Source organism: Pinus tabuliformis, chromosome 2_1 (assembly GCF_031772625.1).
Source record: "Pinus tabuliformis cultivar Carrire ecotype Pingquan chromosome 2_1, CPIR1, whole genome shotgun sequence".
Classification (NCBI taxonomy): Eukaryota; Viridiplantae; Streptophyta; class Pinopsida; order Pinales; family Pinaceae; genus Pinus; species Pinus tabuliformis.
Genome location: NC_142299.1, coordinates 944,293,648 through 944,300,443, shown reverse-complemented (window position 1 = coordinate 944,300,443; position 6,796 = coordinate 944,293,648). Strand labels below are relative to the sequence as shown.

General features: G+C 35.3%; 1 pseudogene; it reads left to right on the top strand.

Annotated features, from left to right (window-relative positions):
• The first annotated feature begins 559 nt into the window (after positions 1-559).
• Positions 560-2,652, top strand: LOC149203752 (glutamate decarboxylase 1 pseudogene; annotated as a pseudogene).
• The last annotated feature ends 4,144 nt before the right edge of the window (positions 2,653-6,796 follow it).

The window sequence follows — 6,796 nt, the reverse complement described above, 5'->3', positions numbered from 1 at the left end:
TCATAACCTGGACTTTCTTTGGCTTAGTTATCAGGTATCAGGGGTATCTGTTCCACCAAATTCAATTGGACTTGGACCTGGCCTCACCCCTGTTTAATATGCCATTTGGGTGGGGCAAAGCACAATGAGAAGGAACCTTGTTGGACAGTTCAACTCTCCATCCACGTCACTGGTGTACCAAGGCATTGATGGATGTTAATTTCTAGATTCCAGATCTGATTATAATTCCTAGTAATTTTTATAACCCGAAAAAATTATTTCTGCAATTACTGAATAAAATACACTAGGATTTTTAACTCAGAAATGAAATAGCAGAAGCAAAATACAGGACATCTTTCACACAGAAAATTCTTCTCCAACTGATCTTGACTTTTAATTATTTGAACAGTGAGGCTCTCTTACTGGGAAATTGGCCTACAAAGAAAATTAGAATAATTATTACAGCAAATAAACCTGGCAAATATGCCCCTGAGAAATCTAATTTGCAGAAGTGTTGTAGTATGTACAGCCTGCGCACAGCCTCTCTTTCACACATGCGGCCTGCTGAAACTAAACCCGCATGGCATGTGTGACCTCGGCTCTCCTTGTACAGCCCCTGCAAAACTTCTGCTCAGAAATTGGTATGGCCTCCTTGCTGAAGAGCCTCCACTCAATCTCCTCTAGAATTTTCCTCTCACTGCTGGACACCTCTTTTCTCTTCAGCTCCTGAGAAAATCACTGTCTCAATCTCTGTCAATTGTTATGTCTTTCTCCACTCCTTAGGCTTGCTTTTACAATTTCTCATTGAGCTAAATCCCTAACCCAAATGTCCAAAGTGATGAATGGTATTTGAGATTAACTATTGAGATTAAAACAAATTCACTAATGTAATTAAAATTACATTCCCTTAGATTTCCTAGCTCAATAGCCAACATTAATTAATTAACTTAATTAATGTGCTTTTCTTATGTTAGACTTAGGCTAAATCATAAAAACAACTTCCTCAATAAATTGAGCAAGTTTCCTAGGGAAGCTTTGGACGATTCCTGCATGCTTGACACCTAGCCAATGCAGAAATATCTGTCCGCTGCTACAAACATCAACAATGTGTTCTTTTATGATTTTTCTTTATTCATTTTTAACCTTAATTATGTATGATCCAAAACCTCAGACTCACTCACCCTATACCCTCCCATCAAAAGGAAAAAAAACACCCTCCAACCTCCCTCCAAAAAGAAAAAAATGTTAAGAGAATGATATACTTGTTAAATTTTTGACCATGGTAAGTAGATTCTGCACTTAGATAAGTTAACATAAACCTATGTAGCCTATAAACTAAAGATCTCAATCAAAATAACAATCTCTAAAGACATTAATGTACAAACACACACTGCTGGAAATTACAAAGAGCAAATACACAATGTGGAACACTCAATGGTGTATCTATCTTCTATTTTTTGAAAGAAAAATAGTTAAATTGTTGTAGCTCAAAACTAAAACTCGCCAACCAACACATTGGTGAGCTTATGTCTCTTTTATAGAACAAGAGACAAATGGAAGATACAATGTATTTGGTCACATGCATGAAGTGCCCAAATTGTCTCAATCAAACCCTAACCCTAATTTACTCTGCTGGTGCACCCTCATACATGGATAGAAGTGTTAGAAATAGTGTGTCCCAATTTGAGGATCTTTGTGGCATGCATGCATGCACATTCTTCCTTGGGATCTATACCTCCCTTGGGATATGCACACTACTCTAATAATAGATAACGCATGCAAGAACAAACTTTGAAATAGAAAAGCTAATTGAAGTGTTAAATTTGAACTACAATACATACCAATAGCTTATCACAAGTTGGTACAAGTCAAACTCTCCAAACCCTAGCTAGGAAAAAAAATGAGAAAGCTTTAGCCATGATCCAGGTCCGGGTTTGACAAAGGACCCTTCCAAGACCTTTTACTTTCGTGATGTGTTAAATTGCATTTTTAAAAGAACATCAATGAATACAGGTGCATGTTGTAAAGAAGAGGAACATGTCAATCATCAGCAACATAAAAACATAAGCCGTTGATAACAGAGTTCGTCCAGGAGGTTTGTTGGGAGAAATTTGCTCGATATTTTGACGTAGAGCTGAAAGAAGTTAAACTGAAAGAGGGTACTATGTGATGGATCTCGTCAAAGCTGTTGAGATGGTTGACGAGAACACTATTTGTGTGGCAGCCATTTTGGGTTCTACTTACAATGGCGAGTTCAAAAATGTCAAGTTGTTGAACGATCTCCTCCTACAGAAAAACAGGGAAACAGGGTGAGCCATCAGATCTCCTTCGATTTACCTGCTCATTGAATAGGACTGACCAGGTTGAAAATTGTGATTGTGGTCATGACCGTTGATTGCGCCCAATGGTTGCAGGTGGGACACACCCATACGTGTGGACGCGACAAGCGGCGGATTTATTGCACCGTTCCTCTATCCTGATTTGGAATGGGATTTTCGGCTTCCATTGGTGAAGAGCATAAACGTGAGCGGGCACAAGTATGGACTCGTCTATGCCGGAATCGGATGGGTTATCTAGAGAGCAAAGCATGACCTCCCAGAAGATCTTATCTTTCACATCAACTATTTGGGGGTCGATCAGCCCACCTTCACCCTCAACTTCTCCAAAGGTTAAAACAAATTTTCTTAGTTGATGATCACTGTATTTCATTTCAATTTATTAGGTCAATGGGATATTTGGATGTTTCCCTTGGACAAAACATCTTTGAATTAAAGTCATGACCATGTACCCTGCAGGGGCCAGCCAAATAATTGCTCAATATTACCAGCTCATACGTCTGGGGTTCGAGGTTTGTTGTTGCCCATCAAACTTTTATTAGCTGTAATACCATTGCCGAGTTTACAGGCAGTTGTTACACATTACAGGGATGATTGATTTCTAAGCATGAGGCTGTCAAAAGCCAACTTCGTATCCAGATTTACAAATGGATAAAGCTCGAAGATTTTTTAAGTTAAGGGAAGCTTTCTATTATTACCCGGTATTGTTTCCGTTTATGGGCTGGGTTGCATGCATGCCCGCTGTTATTATTAGAGCTTGATTTTTTCTAATTTAATTTCACAGCTGTATGAGTGGTGGAAAGTTGGGAACAAAACAAAACAGCAGGGAAGCATAGCGCTCCCCACTCAATTCTTGTTATTCATTACATTGCATTGTAGTCCCGTTCATTGTCAGTGGATTTCGGCCGAGTCTTCATTTGCATTCCATTCCATTTCATGGCATTGTTCAGATTATTCAGTCTCACCTTATTTAATTCTTAAAATTTTTTGAAATGCTCTTCATGCTACAAAGCCAGAGGTTGTGAATGTGTTGACTTTATCCGTTTTTTTAACTTAAGGTAATTTTACTCTAAAAAGAGATGTAAATTCTTATAATTATTACATTCCATGATTTTGGCGGTTCTAGAGTTTAAGCCACGCCTGTATTGTCATATTTGTTGGTTTAGATCTGTTTATTTTGAGTGTTGTGGTATATTTATGGGTAATCAATTTCAAAAGAGTGTGAGCTTATAAGAGCGTTTTAGTAGCCCTTATTTAAACTCGGGGTCCTCTTATACTGCCTAATAATTCACTTGGACCAACATCTCCTCTAGAGAAATTCAACAATTCTAATTTAATAATCCTATCGGCCTCTCTTTGTACCTTTTGGGACAATTGCTAGTTTTATTAACCAGAAATATTAAGGGAAGTGATATTCGAAGATTTTCAAACTCAAAAGTTAATGACTCTTAGGAATAAGAGGAATTGGACAGAGCATAAGTTAACGACTATTAGGAATAAGAGGAATTGAACCAAGAATAATGGTTAGTTTCAAAGTGATCTAGTTCCTTTTTGTAGATAACATTGCCTTTTCACACGATGGCCAGCCAATATTGAATATACCACTAATTTTACTCGGGGTCATTCATGAATTTAATCGTCGCATTCTTATCTTCGTGACAATTAGGAGAACAATTCCTCATATCTAAGTGGATGGACTAGTTGAGATTAATAGTCTCACCATGGCTGGGGTCAGCCAAAATATGTCCACTACTTTATATTAAAAATAATAATTGTAAACATATGTTTTATAATATTATATTATTTTTTATTTTTACTATGCTGATAGGCATGCTTATTTTGGAATAGAATTTTCAGAATTTTAATTTAATTTTCAATAATTATTACAGTTGTGATTTAATCTCCATAGAACATCTTAAAATATTCTTAGTAGTATGCACAAATCAAAGGCTAAGATTTATTTCTCAAATGAATTATGTGTTTCTTTCCTTTTTAATTAAATTTATTAATTAAAAAAATGTCATATGGACAAGTGTCATATGAGTGAGTTATAATTTTCTAGGTATAGGGCATTGATAAGCACAATATTAACCTATGATATTCTAAAAAACCCTATTTATTATTATTTTTTTGTGAATTTTTAATTTTAATAATTTGAAATATATTATAAAATAAATACTTATTAATCGATATATATTAATATTTGTTATCTTGCTCACAAAAAGTACCAATATTGAGTAAGTCCCTTAATACCCATTAATTGTTATTAGTCCCTGCCATCTGGCAATGGTCAAGGACTATAGTAATCGAAATGGTAGTTATAAGCATTAGTTTCAACGATTCATTATTACAAATAAGACTAATAAACAATGTTTTTAGGTTTAAGTGTATTTTCAACAGCACAAGTTTTCTTAGACATCTTATTTGGCCTCTTCTCGAGGCTAGAGGCTATAACCATATAATATAATCAACCTTTTCCTTCGCATTTCCTTTGCATTCTGAAATTAGTAAACTAATGCTAGCATTACCTAAAAGCATTAAATGTTAAGATTTAATGACTTGCCTATTGAATATATATTATTTTCTAGCAAGGGACTATATCTTGGCTATGCTAAGTGCACACCATGCACCTTCACACCATATATTGTTGTCTTATAACTTCCACCTGCACACCATGCATTTCCACCTATACTTTATAGTCCCAGTTTCGTGTAATGCTTCAGGTGGATAGGCCTCAGGCGGCAGCTTCTTCAGGTGCCCAGGCTTTAGGAAATTGAATTAGGAACTATGGTCTAATGTTATAGTTCCCGGCCTTCACTTTTCCTATTCTTCAGTCTCCCTGTTCTTCCATCTTATTCATGGGGATAGGCTTCAGGTGGCGGCTTCTTCAGGTGCCCAGGCTGGCTTCTTCAGGTGCCTAGGCTTCAGGGCTTCAGGCAATTGAATGAGGAACATCAATCAACCTGCACAGCTTCATGAGGTATAATTCTGAAAATAATATAAATTATAAATTTTGAAATAAATTTAAACTACAATAAACAATAAGTAGCAATAATTAATTCAACTTGTTAAGAAATTGCTCATAAAGTGGTGGTTATTAATAGAGCTCCAAATTTTTCTTACTTGCAAATTTCAGAATTTTTGAAATGATCAGATCTTTTGAATCATTTCAAAGACCAAATTGGGCAGTTTGATTGCACTGCTAGTCAGACAGAGGATGAGATGAGAGTTGTATTTAATCAGAGTTGTATTTAATTTATATAGGGCTTTCCTCATTGCCTTTCTAGGAGAGAAAGTCATGGTCGAGGCTAAAACTTTCACTGAAACTTTCTCTACGAAATATTTAAAAGAAGCAGAACTCTGGGAAGATTTAGCATTTTGGAAATGGGAGTTTCGGAAGCATTTGGAAAACCCTGTAGCATAATCCAGTGCTATTATCCAACTTACTGATTGTGCTAGATTTTCTGTTTTTTCGAGTGACATTGGCATTTGAGAATTACCCCATTATCAATTATCATTTTTCATTTTTCATCCAGAAATTAATATATCAGTCAAGTCATATCCAAGATTACAATCTTCTTTCACGTATTATCTATGAAAAAAATAGATCAGCGATAACGGTTGCTGCATAAAAAAAAAATAGATCAACTACAATGACTGTTGCATGAAACGTTTTATCTACTTAAAAGATTAGGACGGAAATTAAAATTTCAAGTCCATTGATTGGGTCAATTATTTTAGCTGGACTAATCCTAAATTCATATTTTTATATGGATTCGCATTTCTTATATACCAAAAGCTACTTATTTTATATTTATCACCCTTTGTTCAAACAATTACAGTAGTTACATTAATTTCTAGTTTTCTTACAATATCTGGTAGACTTATTAGAATGAAATTCTTGGTTTCATATTCAAGTAGAGCCCATACAATAGTATCATCTACGATATCTATTTAAAAACACAATTGAAGGAATATCTGGTGAAATTAATTCTTTTAATTAGTTCTCACAGTTTCGTATCACCGACACTCTTTATTGTGGGGAGTACTAGGCTGATAGATATCATACCAATAATTGGATACTATAGAGGTATGGTACAAATGCCTTTATTTGTCAAAATGTATCTGTATATTAAGAGAAATTGCTAATTAGAAAAAGCAACACTCTGTTGAATACTTGTTTAGAGAATTGAGAATTATGTTTGTTCATTTCTCTACTTGGACTGAAGCAAAACATCAAACAAGACATCAAAGACTAAAAAAAAAACATCAAACAAGACATCAAAGAGTGAGGCATTAAAAAAAAGTTGTAGAATTCCGTACAGATACTTCTTTGATTCAACAATTTGTCTAATGTCAAGATTTTCCTCAATGAAGGTGTTGTGTCGGGTCCACTGCCTTCCAGGTCACCATGTCTGGTGGTCCTTCTCCTTCCTCACCAAATAGCCAAAACATATAAAATTCACATCATCAGGTTGCAT